Genomic DNA, 20,161 nt, shown 5'->3' with positions numbered 1-20,161 from the left:
AATATGATACTTCCATGATATATTTTCATCTATAATCACTCCTAGGAAGTTAACCGTTGACTCTCTTTTAATAACTGTTTTATTCTTGAAGAGATTAGGTAATTATAAAGAAAGGTTATCTTTCCTACTAGGTTTGTGGGATTTATTTTTAATAATTCTTTGTTAGATATTTTAATCAAGTCTTTTATATTACTGGTTGAATAAAAAAAAATTCGAATAATCAGTAAATAAAACAACATCAAAATTTTTCGATACTAAATATAAATCATTTATATAGAGTAGGAATATTAGCGGGCCTAAGATTGATCCCTGGGGAACGCCACAAGTTATAATCTGTTTTTCTGTTTGATTTGCTGCATATATTATGTATTGTTTTCTGTTTGACAGGTAACTTTTAAACCATAGTAAGTTATTGTTTAGTATTCCACTCAGTTCTAGTTTTTTTATAAGAATATCATGGTTAACAGTGTCAAATGCTTTTGGCAAATAAAAACTCCTAATATATTGCAATCATTATTGAACCCATTGGATATATAATTTATTAGCTCGACTACCGTATGATTTGTTGAGTAATTCTTTTTGAACCCAAATTGTTTATTATATATTATATTGTTCTCAGTTAAATAATTGTTAAGTCTATCATACATAACTCGTTCTAACAGTTTTGAGAAACATGGTAAGACAGAAACAGGTCTATAATTAGACATATTTGTGTCATCGCCAGATTTAAAAATAGGTATGATCTTAGCAATTTTTAATTTCTCTTCTACAATTCCGGATTTTAGTGAAAGGTTAAAAGTGTAAAACAGTGACGGTTCAGTAATATAAAGCACTGCTTTAACAACATTCACGCTAATTTAATCTATGTCAGCGCAATTTTTTATTTTTTTAAACAGCTGAAGGCATTTCGCAACTCACTTATGTTTAATTTTACTTCTTTCATAGATGTATCGGTTGATTTCTTATAAGAATCAAAGTTTGATGTGTTTTTTGGAATTTTATCAGCTAATAATGGGCCAATGTTAAGAAAAAATTTGTTGAGCTTTTTAACTATGGTTTCTTTATTATAATTCATTTCCTCGTCAACTAAGAGTTTTTGTGGCAAATTGTTTTTTGGACATTTATTTTTACCGATTATCTGCTTAATCACATTCCACGTTTTTTGTGTGTTTCCGCGTGTTATTTCCAACAACCTTGCATAATAATTTTTTTTTTGCGTGTTTCTTTGTTTTTTCAAACATTTTTTATATTTTTTGTAACTTAATTCATTTTTAAATATTTTATGTTTTAAAAACTTTTCATAAAGTTTTTGTTTCTCTTTGATGATTTATGCAAACCTTCGGTCATCCATGGGTTTAAAAGTGAAATAGAATTTCTATATTGTTTTTTAACAAGAAATGCCAAATCATAGTGTTTACAAAACTGTGCCAAAAATAGTTCATACGCATTATTTGCATCTTGAGAGTGTTATATAAGATTCCAATCAGTTTTTTCAGATAAAAAATTTGAAAGTATAATATAGAGTTTTTATTGATTTGTCGTATTAAGACCGTTGATATAGAGACAAAACGGTTAAGGGCTATAGTATTTGTAATCAAAAATATTGGGCAATGATAAATTATGTCGATTTTGATTATACCCGATTTTAATAAGCAGTTATGAAAGTTGTTAGCGAATATATTATCTAGTAACGTCAACGAGATCTTAGTTATTCTCGTTGATTTATTTATTGTGGGAATTGAACTCGTCATTTCGAAAAGGGCACAAGTCCATTTATTCAAACTTTTCAAGATCACCAAAAATAACTTTTTTAGAAAAAATTGGTGCTAAAAAAATTAAATATATGAGTAGATAAAAGAAAGCATACATAAATTTTTAGAGTTTTATTATAAAAAACCAACATATAATAAATATATAATACATATATCTTTAATTTAATTTATGGACTTATGCATTTTTCAAAACGAACACTTTGTTGTGTATAACACTTTGCGATAAGATTATCAAAATAATAATGATTTATTATTACATTAAAACAATTATTGTTACTTAATCATCACTTTTTTCCTGGAATTCATTGTTTGTCGAAGTTGTTGTCCATGCAAAAAGCTCTGTATAGAAGTTTTTATACTCTTCTACTGAATATTGAATATATTTTTTAATTTTTTTCAAATCTAATATTTTTTTATAGGCAATTTTCCAGCATATGCAGGAGGACTACTTAATGGTAAGGTTGGTCTTGTACCCATCCGTTGTAATAGCTCGAAATCATAACTGAAATTGAAAATAAAGATGTTAAAATATTAGGGTTTTACACTTTTACTTTTCATTGCAACCCAGTCACATATGATAATTTTATCATATAAATGCTTGCAAGTTTTCCTGCCGCTCGTTCCGATTTCATCTGTTCTCTTAGTACTTTCCTAATTTGCACTGTTTCAGCGCAAAAATCTTAATTTATATAGATATTTTTTCCGTTTAAGTTAAGGGTATTTTTTAAAATATCTATTTTTTCTTTAGTTAAGAAGTTTTATAATTACAGTTCTTGGTCTAACTAAATCTTTATGAACAATTTTATGTGCCCTTTCAATTTTAATATCTTTTAGACATAAACAAATTTCAAAAAAAAAATTTTCCTTGGTTTCGCTGTCATCCCAGTTTTCACCTTCGCTTTCTTTAATTCCATCAATTCTCAAATTATTTTACCTGGATCGATCCTCTATCTCTCTTAATTTGTTAGTAATTTTAGTAAATGCAGATTCACTTTTCTGGGTAACGCTTATTGTATGACATTTATCCTGTGAAATAGTGACGCTCTTAATTTTTTCTTCAATAAATTGTTCATGAAAGTTTAAATTCACTTTAATGTCCTCAACTTCTTTTTCTATCGTTTTTATTTTCTTACTATTTTAACTGATATGTGTTTCAACTTTATCCAAATGTTCGTATAAAATTTTTGTCTTGCTGTTTAATCATGTCTTGCTGTTTAATCATGTATTGCTGTTTAATCGTGTCTTCTTGCTGTTTAAACATGTCTTCAGTTTCCTTCTTGACATACTTATTTTAATAATATTTAAATATTTTTAATTTTTATTATTTTTCAAAGTAATTTAACCTAACTCTTTTCTTTATTTTTTTTCTTTTCCACGCTGTTAAAACGCGTCCGCTCACGTTGAAAACCGCAATGAAATGTGATTTATATTTATGCATTTAAATATATTTACATTTATGTACAATAAACATAAACTTAAATATATTTATATGTATATAAGTATATGTACAACAATTTAAACGGCAGAAAGCTTAAAGCTGTCAAAACAAAACTTTTGCTCTCCAGAAAAAGACAAATAACGAACTGCATCCCTAGACAACCATCAAATTATGTCTCCTGAGAAACTTAATCATCTCGGCTTTACTTGGGATACGAGAAAATCAATTTTTGCTTCACTTAATAGAATGAATATTGACATTAGGGTATAAATTTTCCAAGCAACAGTGCAAACTCTGGATCAATCTGGAATCCGGTTTGCTCATCCAAGGTCTATTATCCAATTATATAAATCATTAGCAGTTCTGACGCTAACGCGTTGTCTTGTGCTCTGTGAAAATAAAGAGTCAACAATTAAAAAACTCGACACACTTAAAAGGAAAATTGCTTTTTAATTTCTCCAAGTATAGTAAATACTATATACACTCTATATTTTTTTTAAATTTAAAATTAAGGAGATGTCAAGTTATATACACCAAAACAAAATAAATCTATTTTCCGCCGTTTAAACAACAAAGTAACCTTTGAAATCATTAATTCCCAATTTAACTACTGTTCAGTTAAATATTACTTTTTATATGATATAAAAGAATTATGTAATATTCATAAATTGAATATGAAAGGCTGGTTAAAAAAATAGTAAAATTTAGAGACTCAGAGAATGTAACTCCTGAAGCTATTCTTCGTATTTTGATACAAGCGGTCCAATGTTGCAATGTAAAACAACAGCAAACAGTTTTTTGTATAATAATAGTATATATATAAATATATATATATATATATATATATATATATATATATATATATATATATATATATATATATATATATATATATATATATTTAATCACCGGAGTCTTCAATAAAGAACATACGCAGGTATGGTTGAAATTGTTACTCAAAAACGTACGAATGCGTACAAGGATGAAAATGATGTTGAAGACAGCGACTACTATTTGTTTTGACTATATATATGTTAGCTTAAAAAGAATTTTAAAACTATATATATTGGCTACAAGAATTATTCCTTTTTTAATTTTTTGTATTTAGTTTAAATGCAATTTCTTTTTTAAAAAGAATAGCAACGTCTTATTTATACCTTTGCTATTCCATAATGACAATTCGCGTGTTTCCATTAAGCAATGCGATTGCCGCATTATTTTTACGATGAGTTTTTTGATTGCATTAAATGTTATACTTAATACTTTGATCATAATCATCAATCTTCTGGCCAAAGTGTTTAGGTTGTTTACATTATTTGTAGTTTTTCTTTCATTTTAAAAGATCAAATTGGTATTTTTGTTTTAAAAGATTTAAAAATTCAGAACATAATAATTCTAAATAAGAATATAATTGATGTCACGTTTAGAGTTACGCGAACTTGATTTTTGTTTAAATTTTTGTTTAAATTTAAAAAATTAATATTTGATTAAATTTTAAAAACCTTACTTGGGAGTATTTTTTATTTAAAGTAAAGAAAAAAAAAAAGTGCAACGACTTTATTTTGTCAAAAACTATTGCTCCTCCAGCGCGAGTTATTTGTTTATCTTTTAGTGACTTCATTTTCGTTCTTGGCGTTTTGAAGTAGAATTGTTTTTGTTTTTTTGTAAGTTCTTTTTTAACGTCGTTTTTTATCTTCTTTTTTTTTTTTTGCCGTGGATTTGGGTTCTAATATGTTTTTTCTTAATTTTTTTTTTTTTTTTTTTTTCCTTTGAAATTTTACAAACTTTTTTTGTTAATTTTTGTAGTTTTAATTTTTAATGTTATACCTTTGTTTTTTTTTTATCATAGTTTAAAGCTTTGGATGTTATATATATATATATATATATATATATATATATATATATATATATATATATATATATATATATATATATATATATATATATATATATATATATATATATATATATATATATATATATATATATATATATATATATGTAAATTATGTTAGTGTATTTTACAAACAGAGTGCTCAATGTTCTTAAAGAACAGAGCAATAATTAATTAGTAAAAAACACTTATCTAACTTTTATCTCCGACTCGGAGTTTCACCATCGCTGGATCATCAGGAAGAGTTCTCTTCCTGATGATCCAGCGATGGTGAAACTCCGAGTCGAAGATAAAAGTTAGATAAGTGTTTTTTACTAATTATATATATATATATATATATATATATATATATATATATATATATATATATATATATATATATATATATATATATATATATATATATATATATATATATATATATATATATATGTTACTGTTACTCGCAGTACCAGGAATTAGCTAAATGCTAATGTTTATAATATAATTTAATATTGCAACTCTGAGTTTCATGTGTTATCACAATCATCAGGCAAGTATTAAAAGTTTAATTTTGCTACAATTTAGCAAAATTAAACTTTTACTACTTGCCTGATGGTTGTGATAACACATGAAACTCAGAGTTGCAATATTAAACTATATTATAAACATTAGCATTTAGCTAATTCCTGGTACTGCGGGTAACAGTAACATATATATTATATAGCTCTAGTTTATCTATTGAGCACTCTTTCAAGTATACAATATTATACATGATAATATAAAGATATTTTCTTTATTCATATATATACACTTACGTATATATATATATATATATATATATATATATATATATATATATATATATATATATATATATATATATATATATATATATATTTTTTTTTTTTTTTGTTTTTTTTGGTTTTTTATTAATTTTTGATTAATTTTTATTAATACTTTTTCTTTAATTATTTTTTTTTTTTGCTTCTTATATTTCCATTTCTTTGCTAATAGCTTCGATTTTTAAAATAGCTTTGAAACTTTTGGACTGTGGTGACATATATTTATTTAGAAATTCATTTTGTTTTTAAATCGTTGCATGGTGTATATATAGTGTTAGACAGGTTAATAAAGGTTAGTGAATTTTGATAATCAGAACCAGGTTCTTCGTATCGTTCGTGAACAATTTTTGAAGAATCGTTCGTGAACAACTTTTTTGAAGAATCTTTTATAATTTTTTCCCTCTAGACTACCAGCCGGTAGTCTAGAGGGAAAAAATTATAAAAGATTCTTCAAAAAAGTTAAAGTGTTAGTAAGACAGTTAGATTTTGCCTTCTGGAAAGGTGTCCAGAAAGCAAAAATTAACAACTATAGGAGAGAAAAAGGATAATTTTACAGGGTTTTGCAAAGTTATAAGTGCATGTTATGCAAAACTTGTATTGCATGTTGTGCATGCTATGCATGTTGTGCATGTATTGCATGTTGTGCAAAGTTATAAGTGCAAATTACAAAGTTTTAAGTGCACGCTTGCAAACTTATAAGTGCATATATTTTTTTGGAAATTTTATTTTTTAGTTTTCAAAAATAAGAAATATTGCGCAAAATATTAAATTAAATTATATCATAGCAATCAAAAAGTGTTTTTTTTTTTTTTTATAAAAAAAGCAATTAATTAGTGAAAGTTCTTTACATTTATACTTAATTTAGCACATTGTTACATATCAATAACTTTTCTGGGTTAGATACTTACTTTTTTTTATTTTTAACTTTTTTTTTTTAGGTGCTCTCAGAAGTACTCATGGTCTTATCACGGAGTACCGCGGGAGAGCATTTTACTAGAAGTTTACGCCTCCTTCCATACCAATGTCGCTTATTGGACTAGAGCCGGCGTCGAACCCCGGACCTCTGGGTCCTGAACCAGAACTCTAACCACTGCGCCACGACTGCTTAATAACTTTCCATAAGTTTAAAAAATTAGTATACATTATTTGAGCCCATGCGATGCATAGTGGTATAAGTCACTTTTTTCAATATTTTGAGTTATTGCCACCAATGGTTAGCATTTTGTTTATTTTATTTTATGGCAGAGTGGTATAAGTCTAATGATATTGATAATGATGCTGGAACTGTTTTTTGTTATGCTCCTCACTAAACAGCTGTTTTGTTCACAGCCATAGTGATATTAGTCAGACTTCTCAAAACTAGATATGAGTGACTTATACCACTATGCATCTCAGGGGCTCATTTAATCATGAGTTTTTGAAAAGGCATGAAAAATGTACAATATTTAAAAAAATAAACAAATCATTTCAAATATTTTAATTAGATAAATTCTTCTCTTCTTATTGCCTTTTCCAACCATCTTCCTGATTTTAATACCGTGATTTAATAAGAATTGTGTGGCTTCACTAATGTTTTAAAGTAGTTTTAATTAGTTACTAGGCTTTTCTGAACTTGAAAAAGCGCGTTCTCAATACACACGCAGTCATTCAAGAAATTTCTACCGAGCATGTTGAATTTTTTTTATTTTTTGGAATTTGATTATTATTTATTAGTTTAGAAATATTACATAAATTATAATAGCAATATTATGATCCTATTATAAAAGAAGTAAGTATAAAACAGTTAAGAAAATTTTATATTACATTTAATATAATTATATATTAGATAAAAAGTAGAAAAGGTCACCCCTTCTAATTTTTTAAATCGTTTATATTTTTTTCTTTTAGCTTTGTTCTTGGTTTTTTTTTAGCAGTTAGGTTTTTATTTTTTTAAAAGAAATTAGAGGTATGGATGAGGCCTAGTTATTTTTCATGAACTTTTTGCACTTAAAGAGTTTTTAAAACTTTATCATAAAATTGTTTATTACTACTTTTACATTTATTTATTTAGAAAAAAACTTTTAAGAAGTCCTAAATGAATATATTTCATATATGCATTGAATTCTGTCATTTCATACCTTGCTTATTTTTTTATGTTGATTATTATATTATTGACATTTCTGTTATACTATTACATTTTTTTTTTGTTCTGTTTGAGAAAATTTAAAAAAATAAATTAAAACTTCGAGCCAACACTGACATTTTATTGTTTGTAAAAGTTAAATTATGTTATAAGGATTGCAGTTCTTCTATCTGCTTTTTTGTTCTTTATTCAATAAATATTTGATTTAAAATAAATTCGGTTATAATTTAATATTTTAATACAAGATATGTGTATTTATATATGAATATATATATATGAATCTTTTTAGATTTCTTTATGTTATTTTTAAATTTTTTGTTTGCGCAATTCAAGTTTTATATGTTTATAGTTTGCATATATGTCTTTTAGGCCGGATCATAACTTAAAAAAATTTGGAAAATTTCTTCGGGAATTTCCAGTAATTGGCTCTCAAATACGCTGAATGCAATGCTGCAAACCGTTTTTCGCTACTACTTTGCTATACTTTGTATTTTTACCTTTGAAGTTTTCAAATAAATTAACTTAAAAACGCTCATTTGTTACATAATTTATTGATTGAATTTATAATAAAATTCAAATTATTTGAACAGTCAAAACAATATATCATTAGCAAACGTTGATTAGAAACTATACTTAAATGTTCTTAAATTCAGATTTTTTGTCAAAGTGAGGCATCAACTTGCGGCGCTCCAGTTGAAAGCGAATATAGCCATCACGATTTTCATGACCATAAACTTTGGATGCTGATTCAGTCACAATTTTAATCACACGTTCAACACTTTGATTGTGACATGGAAATGGCTCAATGTCAATAACTATGTCTTCAACTGACGAAAGCCATGCCAATATTTGTACAGTTGGAATATGTTTTGTCAGAACAGGTTCCAAGCGGGGCTGTGTTTGCCAGTCAATCAGTTCTTCATAACTAGTCGCTTGAAATCGTATCTCAGGGAGTTGAAATTTTCGATTTGGTATGTCATCTTCACGAGCACGAAGAATTCTCTTCAACGCAAGCTTACGGATCACTTGACGGTTGTCTTTGAGCATAGCCAGAATAATGCTCTCGATATGAGCCGGGTAGCTATTGCGCATCAAAACTTGCTGAAAAATTATTCGATAACGCACAGGAAGAAATCGTGATGTTTCTATCATTTTATAATAGTGTGGAGCAGCATTCCAGCAGTTTAAATGTTTCTTAATGTCAAACCAAACAACCGCATATGAATTCACAAGAAATTTAGCCAAAAGTATTAGTTCATTTGATGGATCTTCAGTAGATATATAGAAGCGTAGAACACGGTTTGCTAGTGTCAACCACCTTGCATGGTTTAGTCGCCCAGGTGTTCTAGAATTAAATCTATCTGGTACAATACCTGTCTTCACCGCATTAACAATTTCGAAAAAGTACAGTTGATCACTGCTTAACAACTGCTTATTGCATATAATAGGTTCACCAACAAATATGGCAAAGCTGACTATGGGTTTCTGAACAGACATTGAAATAGACTTGCCAATTGGTCCATTAAATGAATGGGATCCAGTTGTTGCACCATCTAAGGAGTGAAAAAGATGTCGCAAAGGAAGCTCGTTCAGATGTAAAAGACAAATGGACCAGTGCAGTGGTCGACCAAGTTCAATTTCCATTCTGCGTATAACTCCATTGTTTAAACCAGTATTAACGTTAGTTGAATCAAAACCCTATACAAACAAGGTTCGTGCAGTCAACAGTATCAATTATTGAATCTGCAATGGATTTGGCTGATCCACTTGTTGGCGTACAATGATCAACATACTTTGAATTTGGCTCTGATAAAATGGAAATATGTTCCTCAGAAATCACAGTCTGCCTATCCCCCTCAAGTTTTAAAGTCTGATCTTTCCTTCCATCAAAATACAATCCAGTAATTCTACAATCAGCATTTTTACAGGATGTTCTCAGTAGTTTTCGTTCTCTGCGAATTTTATTCCGATCCACTGGCCCCATATGTTCTATACCAAAATCAACCAGAGTTGCTGATACAATCGCGGCAACTGCTCTATCTGATATGCCAAAACCATCTGCTTGTAGAGCAATATTTTTTAAACAACGGTTTTTCAGACGAGTAGATGTGACTTCGGTATCGACATCTGATACGGAAGGGGAATAAGTTTCGGTGTCAGAATTGTTGTCTGTTTCATTATCTGATTCATTATCAGATGCTTCAACAACTCTGGCACACTTAACTGCAGTCTCTTCCTTTGATAATGAAACAAATTTTCGTTTTAAACGCCTCTCAGCACGTGCGGATTCCTTATTGTCGATTCCAGCTATTCTGCCAACACGTATAGTGCGTTGATCAGTTAGGAAGTCATGCTCAATTGCTGGCACCTTCAGAACCATTGGACAGCAACAAGACGAAAGTTCTTTGCATTTACACGAACAAATGTCAAACAATGTGTCAAGATCTTTTTCTATTTCATCTTGTTTGACTGTTGTAGACTTTGATCGAATCACTTTCTGAACATTGCCTATGTACTTCTCCAGCTGTATTTCTATGCCTCGAAGACTTATAGTAGGAACTGATGCATTAATCCATATCTGAGAAAGTTTCTCTGCTAGTCTCTTACAAACAGACCGTAGTGGTTCAGTTTCATAATTCTTCTCAGACAAGTATGCTTTGCCTACTTGCTTGTTGGTTGGCAAGCAAAAATTGGGTAATTCACGACCTTCTCCAAAAAGTATATGACGATTCTTTGAAGCTTTAGATCTTGAAATCATTATTGTTTTACAATTTTATAACATATCAGAATTTCAGTTAATTTCTAAAAATACAAGATGAGACGGATAAATTCTGCAATCAGTTGATAAAAGCAGAAATTAATAAACAATCATATAAAAATAGAATAATATAATAATAATAATATAAAAATATAAAGTTATAATAGCGTTGGAGTTAATCATATCATTAGGGTTAATTTAGTTAGGTAGGTATAGGTTTGGTTCAATTTCATAACCTTGGGATTATATCTAGTATTAGGGTTAAATGCATGTTTCAGTTAATGCATGTACTGAAGTAAATATACTTAGCATATAAAACCTTAAAACTTAAAAATGCAAAGTTATAATCAATTCTTTAGAAATATTTTTTTTTGTAAATATTAAACAACAATATATCACGCCACTTTTCACAAATTCTAAAAAAAATTAATTTTTTTGATCCGGCCTAATGTCAATATTATGTTCAAAGTTTAAGTTTTTGAGAAAAATGTGTCTATGTAATATATGTTATAGTTGTTTTATAAATGTGCTTTTATAATAGTATAAAATGTATTTTATCTATTGTGTATATAATTGTTATATGAGGTGTTTATATATGTTATATAAAGTTAAATAAATATATTTTGTTTTATAATTAGTATATATGTTTATATTATGTTGTTTCCATGTTTTCAAAGTGTGTGACTTGGCAAACGTGTCGAGCTAGATTTTGCATAATGTTGTTACTTATGTTACCAATGTTGTTACGTTTGGCGTAAAATGATTTATAGGATAAAAATAATTATTAGGTGATTCTATTATTGGAACTCACTGCTTTTAATCATTCGCTAAAAGCCATTCAAAAAAAGATCATTTTGCCGTATATACATTTTGTTTATGTCTCAATTTGAATTTTTTGAACCATGACGCACCAACATGAATTATTTTCTAAAGGCTAACATGAAATAACAATATTTAACAACTACTTTCTTATCATGCCATCTTATCTCTATCGGATACATTCCTTTTCGATTCATATATGATGTTTTTCTTTGTATTTACTTATTCATTACGTTTTTTCATTTCAGATTTATCATATGATGGATTTATGCGATATAGAAGAACAAAGTATTTTAAATTTATATGATTTTTTTTAAAACATCTACTAATAATTAGTTTAGTCAACGTTTAAACTTCAACTTTGCAAATGTCACTTAAGTAGTTTCAAGACGTTTCTAAATGTGTTTTTTATTATATATGTTTTTTATTGGTTTCACAAGCAAGGTCTGCAAGGAAATTTGAGCTGAAAATTTTTCTTGGCAATTAAGGAGAATTGATAGTCACTTCACTCAGTATAGCTGGTACTGATTTGAGTTTACAATTTTTTTTTAATTTTATATTGGATTTATTTTATATAAGATATATATTATATAATATATATATTTTTTAATGCATAACCCGTAGTACGGGTTGCTTACTGCTAGTATTTATATATAAGGCATTACACTGTTGACAATAATTATTATCAGGTGATAACATATATTTTAGAGTTTCTTCAATAGTCATATCAGGATTAGCATTTCTTGTGGATTTGAAATTGGATTTTAACATTGAAAAAAACTCTTCGATTGGGTTCAATTCAGTTGAGCATGGTACTAAAAATTTGTGAGTAGTATTTTTTTCTCTTAGTAATTGAAGCACTGCAGCTGCTTTATGAAATTTTGCATTATCTATAATAAAAACTTTATTTGGATATACTGCAAGGAATGGCACTAGTTTGTTGTTGATGAAATCAATAAATAATTGTGTATTGCTGCTTTTGTATTGGAAACATTCAACTCCTAAATAAGAAATTTGAAAAAACTGTCAAGTATGCTTTTGTATCTTTTAGAGAATAGCTATATGAGCGCACTGTATGTTTATTGAATTCGGTTTCGTCAAAAAAAAAAAAGTTTGAATCAGCGATTCTAGTAACTTCTGCCGCAAAAATTGATTTCTAATTTATTTTTTGTATCTAATTAATTTTCTTAATTTACGGGAAACAAACGAGATCGAATCGTTTTCATCACGTTGTTCTAAAATTTGCTTTTGATTTTCTTCTTGAAATACCGCATTGTTTCAGAACACGGAATTAAATATTGTCTGTTCGATGTTTGTATTTATAAAATTTTTAATTTTATGTTTTTTTTTTTCTTTACTGTATGATGACGTGAAGGGTATATTATTATCACTACTTTGTATATTTCCTTGTATTATATTTATATTTCCTTGATTCAATATTTTTCAAAATTTCTAATTAAACTATTCGCATTTCTAGTTTCTTCTGTAATTGTTTTCCGTATTTTTCTTTTTATTGATATTTAATATATAAGGGTTAAAATTAATTTTATTAATGCCTTTATAACATTGCAAACGTTATTATTCTCTATGAGAATTTACTCTATTTTAAATTTATAAAAATGTTTAACTAATTTATGAATTTAATTCCAAAGGAGTCTCTCCACCATCTACAAGTACCATGAATCTAAAAGGTTAAAGTATCGATTCATGGTACTTGTAGATGGTGGGTTTCTAACTATTAAAACAACACTGATCCAATTCCAGCAAAACCCGCCTAAAGCAATGCTGGGTCAGCAGTTTTGAGCCAACTATTTTACCAGATCACTTTAACGCTCAAGTAGTGATTTCAAATATAAATAAAATTTTTATTAGATCAGAAACATGAACTTTAAATAGTAAACATTTAGGAAATAAGAAAATACCTTATAAGAGCGAGCTAGAACGAATGGTCACAGCAAAAGAATAATTATGAAAATATTAAAGACAGGTGGGAAGCCGGTAAAGGAAACATTTAAAAAAAAAGTTTAGTAAAAAACGCAAATATTGCAAAACTCATAACGAAAATATTGACCGACCAAACGACAAACAAAGTATTCACACTTTTAGAACTAATCCTACCCAAATTAATCAACTTCCACATTTCTATGCTCAGCTAATAAATTTTTGGAATGAATTAAAAGAAAAACATGAGTTACCATTAATGGAAGTTAAAGAGATTTTAAATCAACCACTTTTTTTATAACAAAATGATTAAAAATTTACCAAAAAAGTGTTTAGCTCCAGAAACACATAGATAATGATCTTGTGCTTGTAGCCAATATTGCAAAAACATTTTTCAGCCCGGTTTTTTGCATTATAATAGCGTAAAATTGAGTGAAAACAGTTTAGATCAAATTATTAAAGCCCTACCGAGGAAATGGAGACAAATAATGCAACGCAAGCACAAAAATACGATTACAAAAATGCCCCACAAAATATAGCCAAAAGATAATTTTATATAAATTACTAAACAAACCAATCCAAAAAATAGAATATAAGTATAATAAATGGAAGACACTCTTTGAGAGTATGGAGGATATAAATGATAAAGATAGGAAACTTTTTTTTGTTAAATTTTGAGGGGGTCTCTACCCTGGTATATTGACGTTTCGAATGTTTAATACACCAACTCTTAAAAACTGTCTTCGGAGTCTTATTATTAAAATCAGTATAAAAAACCCATTCCTACGTCAAGCCTTGTTCATGTTGCAACACTAAAAGGACACTACTAGGAGCCAAATACTCTGCCATTATCCCATAAAAATGGAAACAGTAATATATCTACAATAAAAAAAAAAGGTGCATGGTAAAATGGAAATATTGAAAACATGTATTGATGTGCTAAGATTATAATGTTAACTGGATAGAAGTAGTACTGTTAAAACAAACTCATTAAATTCGGGGGTGTTTTAAACTTGTATTCTGTGGCTGGAATACTGTTTAAAAACAAACTCATCAACTAAGAGGTGTTTTAAATTTGTATTATATATAATAGGCATATTTAGTATAATTTTAAAAACGTTATTTCAATTAAACTATAAAATAATAAATAACCATAAGCAAATAAAAAAAAAAAAAAAATGCACATTTTTAAGTTTATCAAGTTGAGAGTTGCGCATTTATTAAAATAGCAATTAATAAAGATGAATGCTATCTTTCTAACACGACTTCTTCTGACTTATGCTCTATGATTCTTCGTTCTTCTTGAAATCATTTACTCTTGGTCTGTAAAGCGGGTTATGATGCACTTTAGTGAGCAGAACTTGTTTTTGCAGGCCTTAGTATGTGGCCTCAATTTGGCAATTAGCTTTAGGATAAACCACAATACAAAAAAGTTATATATATTACTTTTATGAAACAACGAAAGTAGATGTTTTTTCCGAGTTAGTTTGTCTTTTGAGCTTGTGTTTCACATATTTCTTGCTTTTACTTCTTTCGACTACGGTGTAAAATGATCACAAAATGAAATAATTTTTTTTTTAGATTAACAAGTTTTATTGCGTATTATTTTTGTAGTTTAAAAGAAAAAAAAAATTTTACGAGTGAAGATTTCATATAAAATTTTGAAAAAGATAAGTTTTTATGTATAAAAATTGCATTTAAAACATTTTTAATATACAAACCGCCCACCTGACGGTATTGATTGAAAAATACGGTATACATTTAAACCATTTTAAGGTATAGCATAGTTTCTTATTTATTGATTTATAAAGTCAAAAGTGCCCTAGCAAGGAGGTGGTGAGTGAGACTTAAGTCTTAAAAGCGCTTATTTAAGCATAGCGGTGGAATTTATGACCTTGAAATCATTCGTTCTTTATTTTTAATGCTAACTATATTTTTAAATAGTTCAAATTTAGCAAAAATGTTTCTTTACTTTTTTACTTTTATTAACCAATAACGTCGTTAAATTTGGAAAAATTGTAAAATAATATTAATATTCAATAAGGTCTTTTTATAAACAATTTTACAGATTTCAGTAACTTGTAGCCCACCTTAATAGGTATTTAAAAATTCCCCTATTATTTGGTAAAATGCGAACTGCGAACCCGTAAAATGCGAATTATTTTGCAATTAAGACATTATTTTTTAATGACCACTAAAGTTATAATATTTAAAAAAACGTTTGCACTTCAATTTTTTCATTTAAATTAAATAAAATGGAATATGATTTACTTTTTATGAGTTAGGTTGTATTTCGTTTAAATTAAATATTATTTATGCCTAAAGTCCATAAAATAAATGGAAAAAGAAACAACTTAACGGCAAACGGAAAATAAAAAATACTACATCATTAACAACCAATAGGACCATGTTTCGCAAAAAAGTTCACATTTTACCGGTTCGAAGTTCGCATTTACTGACTACCCCTTTTCTTTTGGGTTGGAGGTGCAGGTTATGTTTAGTTTTAGTGTTGTCATAGAAAGCTTTCGCTAAACAAAGCTTGCTATGGCAATAAACTTTAATATGCTTAGTAAATAACTGGATTAAACAATTTTAGAAAATTTTGAAAACAAGTTGTTGTTGTTGCTTCTTTTTTTTTTTTAACATTTTAGTTTACATTTTTTAGATTGTTTTTACAATATAATGAGAGTAAATAAAAATGAAAACAATTTATAAAGCAAGCATTTTTATGTCGATTTGGTGATTTATGATTTTATTAGTTTCTATTTAAAAATTTGTGATAAAACGTTGTTTTAAATTTATTTGTCCCACTTCTACTCACGCTTGTCCCATTTCATCTTAATGGCACGGTTTCTTTAAAAGCAAAAATTTATATACTTAGATATAATTTGCTAGAAACCTAAGGGGGTTGAATCGGTGCATAAAAAGAAGGTTTATTCGTAAAAACTTGTTTGTTTCATTTTATACATCAAATAAAAAAGATAGTGCAATTACCCTAAAAAATAATTTACGTGTCCTTCTTCTCCCCAGTATCCTCTAAAGGAAATAGATTTTAATAAATATTCATTTTTATATTATTATAATTATATTATTATAATTATATCATTATATATTAATAAATATTCATTTTCAAAAATTTCCATAATATAAATATTATTTTGATATGAGAGAGTAAAAGATTTTTTAGCCTAATTTTAAAGAGATGCTAAGAAGTAGGTAGATTAAAAATAAAATTAGGAAAAGCAATTTTTTTTTTAAATTAGGGTGCACGATAATCAATGCAAAAGTGGTTAAAATTTGTTTGACAAAAAGACTCATATATAAAGTTCTTTGAGAGTATTTATTGGTTGGTTTTAAGGTAAATAGATCATTAAAAACGGCAGCAGAAGGATTATTTTTACATATACAAAGCAAAAAAAATTAAAAATATTGAGTTTGCATATATTAGGTATTCTCATTTCAGAAAAAGGTTGTATAGAGTAAGAAAAACTATTAGCAAAATAAATTTACGTATTGCATGTTTCTGACAGCGATTTTTTAATTTTTTATCTTAATTGATTAATTAAGATCTTAATTGATTAATTAAGATTGTAACTTAATTTTGTAATATTTGCATAATTCATATAGCTATGAATGAATGCATAATAAAGTTGGGATAAAAATTTTTTATTTATATAGATTTTAGCATTATAAAGAATTCCGATATTTTTGAAAACTTTAGTGCCAACATAATCTATATGTAGCTTCCATGTGATGTTCTTCATGGATTATATCTAAAAACTTTGTGACGCAATCTATTTCTATTTCGATTTGGCTCTCCAAGTCGAAATGAGGAGATTGCGTCACAAAACTCTCTATAAGGTGTTCCGTAAGGATCAGCTTTGCCCCTAAAACATTTATTTAATTAGGATTGTTAAAAGAAACAAATTGTTTTCGAGAGATTTCACGGATGGATGACTGCATGCTCAGTAGAACTAGTTCTTTTGAAACCAAACTCATTTTTATATAAAAAAATTGTTGTCCCTAAAAGAAGTATATAGTTTATTGTAAATAATTTTTTCTAAGATTTTTGAAAATGTTGATAAATTATAGAAAGGTTGGTAGTTACATGTAGTTACATATTTCTCTCTCCATTTTTGTATATTGGGATTATCTTGGCAATTTTTAACTGATCAGCAAAACTGCTTGTTGTATTGACGCTTTGAAAACTTTGAAAAGAATATCTTTTAATTGTTTAAAGCGTTCTTAGACTATGTTTTCGTTTATTTTATCAGCTCCAGGAGTTTTGTCTTATTCATAAATTTAAACGACACTTAAAAGTCCTCAATTAATAGCTCCGAAGATAATTTATTGGAGCAAATGCAATCATCCAACGGTGTTAAAAAGTTATTGAACACAACTTGGGTATTAGAATTTTTTTTGATTGTTTGGAATTGATGTCAATGAAAAATTTGTTGAAACCATGAGCTACTAATCTAGGTTCAAACACATCATTGATATCTACTCAAATCAACTGTGGGTGGGAACCTGAGAAAGTTTTTTGAAAAACATTTTGAATTAATTTTGAGTTTTAATTCTATTTAAACTTTTAACCAGTTTTTTTCATATAAATATTTAAAATCTTTGTATAATTTTTCATTTAAAGATTTTTTTGTTTTTCAAGTAATTTATATACAGCTTTTATTTGATCTTAGATGATTATTTAAAATCCTTAATTATCCAAGGAGGATTTAAGCTTTTTTAATTTTTTTTTCACAGATAGGAAAATTGGCATCATTGACAGAATAAACTGTTCTAAAAAAATTTTCATAAATTTAATTTGTGTCGTCATTAAAGTTTATATGCTTCCAACGGAGCAGTGATAATTGTTTTTTAAACTGTCCAGTATTGTTTATATTATATATGCGTTTGCATATTTTATTATTAGTTTTGGTTTTAATTTTAGTATTCGAGTTAAATAATAGAAATATTATGAAATAATTAAATATATCTGTTTTCTATATCCGATTTTGTATATTGTTCTTGAAGACATATAATGTTATCAATGAGAGTTGCTGAGAAAGAGAGTTTAAATAAAAATTCTTATTACTTTAATTGTTAGTTCTTCTTCAAGTTTCAGTTTAACAAATAATATTAAAAATATTTTTATTTTATTCTAGTAATTAAAGTTGCATTTCAAAAGTGTAAATTATGCTTCTGATATTTACATGAAGGATTTTAATTTGTTCTAAAAAAATTGCTCTAAACTAAAACGAGGTTCTATTTCAACCGCTATTTCAACGAGGATAATAGTAAAAGCAATCATTATTTAAATCATGATAATAGTCATGACAATAGTCTTAGACGGGGATCATTTTCTACATTTATATCTATTATAGTTTTCATATTAGAAAAATTAAAAATTAAAAAACTAAAAGTTCGGTGTTAAAAATTACTAATTTCTGCCTTTCCAAGGAGAGTTATAGAATCTCCTATAACTTCCGCGATTACGATTGCGATTGCGTTATTTTATTTATGCACATCTTTAACAAAATTTTTATCAAACTTAATTATTGTGCACTTCTACGATGTCTTTTAACTTCCTCCTGCAATTTTTTACAATGTTCCAGGTTTTTTTTCGCATAAACTTCATTGATAAAAATTGAGCTGCCTTTCAGTTTTTTCACAGATGTTAAAACTTTGCATTCATCATAATAATTTAAGAGTTTAAGGACTATAGTTTTTGGTTGTCTTTAACTCTTCCAATTCAATTGGCTCGGTCAACCACGATATCATCGGCAATTCCAAGATGTTTTTTAAAGACATTTTTAACTGCACTTGCACAGTTATCTCACGTTTCAGACGGTAGATCTGCAATACCATCAACTTCTTAAATTATTGCGAAGAGATCTATACTTTTTTTTTCAAGGTGTTCATTTCTTCACTGACTTTTAAATTCCTATAAATAATAATATCAGACCTATGATCTGATAATCCCAGCTAACACATGCTTAATTGGCCCAACGTTGGGTTAACGTTGGATTGGATGACTAACGTTGGCCCAACGTAGTGCCAACGCAATGTAACTCGACGTAGATTTTCATCACATTGGCTCTACGTTGGGCCAACTTACTTTGAAAAACCTACGCTTGCGGCTTATCGAGCTATTCACGCAAAGCATTTATATATAGCATTACAATCTCCATTTTAAAATAGTTTGCTTTTTATAATGGCATCGTTGTAAATTAATAGAAAAAGCGAAGTAATTTTTGAGTGTTCTGCAAAGATATTAGAGCGTTGCGTGCAAGGAATTGTGCAGCTACACTTACAAAGGATTCAATACAATATCTATAATATTATTAGTTTCGTCATAAATCTTTAATCTTAAACCAAGATTTCTGTTGTTTTTATCAAAAAATTTATTGTTAATTTTAGATAATATTATGATCTATTTAGATTAAGTTTTAGTATATTATATATATATATATATATATATATATATATATATATATATATATTATATATATATATATATATATATATATATATATATATATATATATATATATACATCTATATAGGTATATATGTAATATATATATATATTTTATAGA

Source organism: Hydra vulgaris, chromosome 02, assembly GCF_038396675.1.
Source record: "Hydra vulgaris chromosome 02, alternate assembly HydraT2T_AEP".
Classification (NCBI taxonomy): domain Eukaryota; kingdom Metazoa; phylum Cnidaria; class Hydrozoa; order Anthoathecata; family Hydridae; genus Hydra; species Hydra vulgaris.
The sequence above is the reverse complement of the archived record's forward strand: the minus strand, read 5'-3'. Positions refer to the sequence as shown.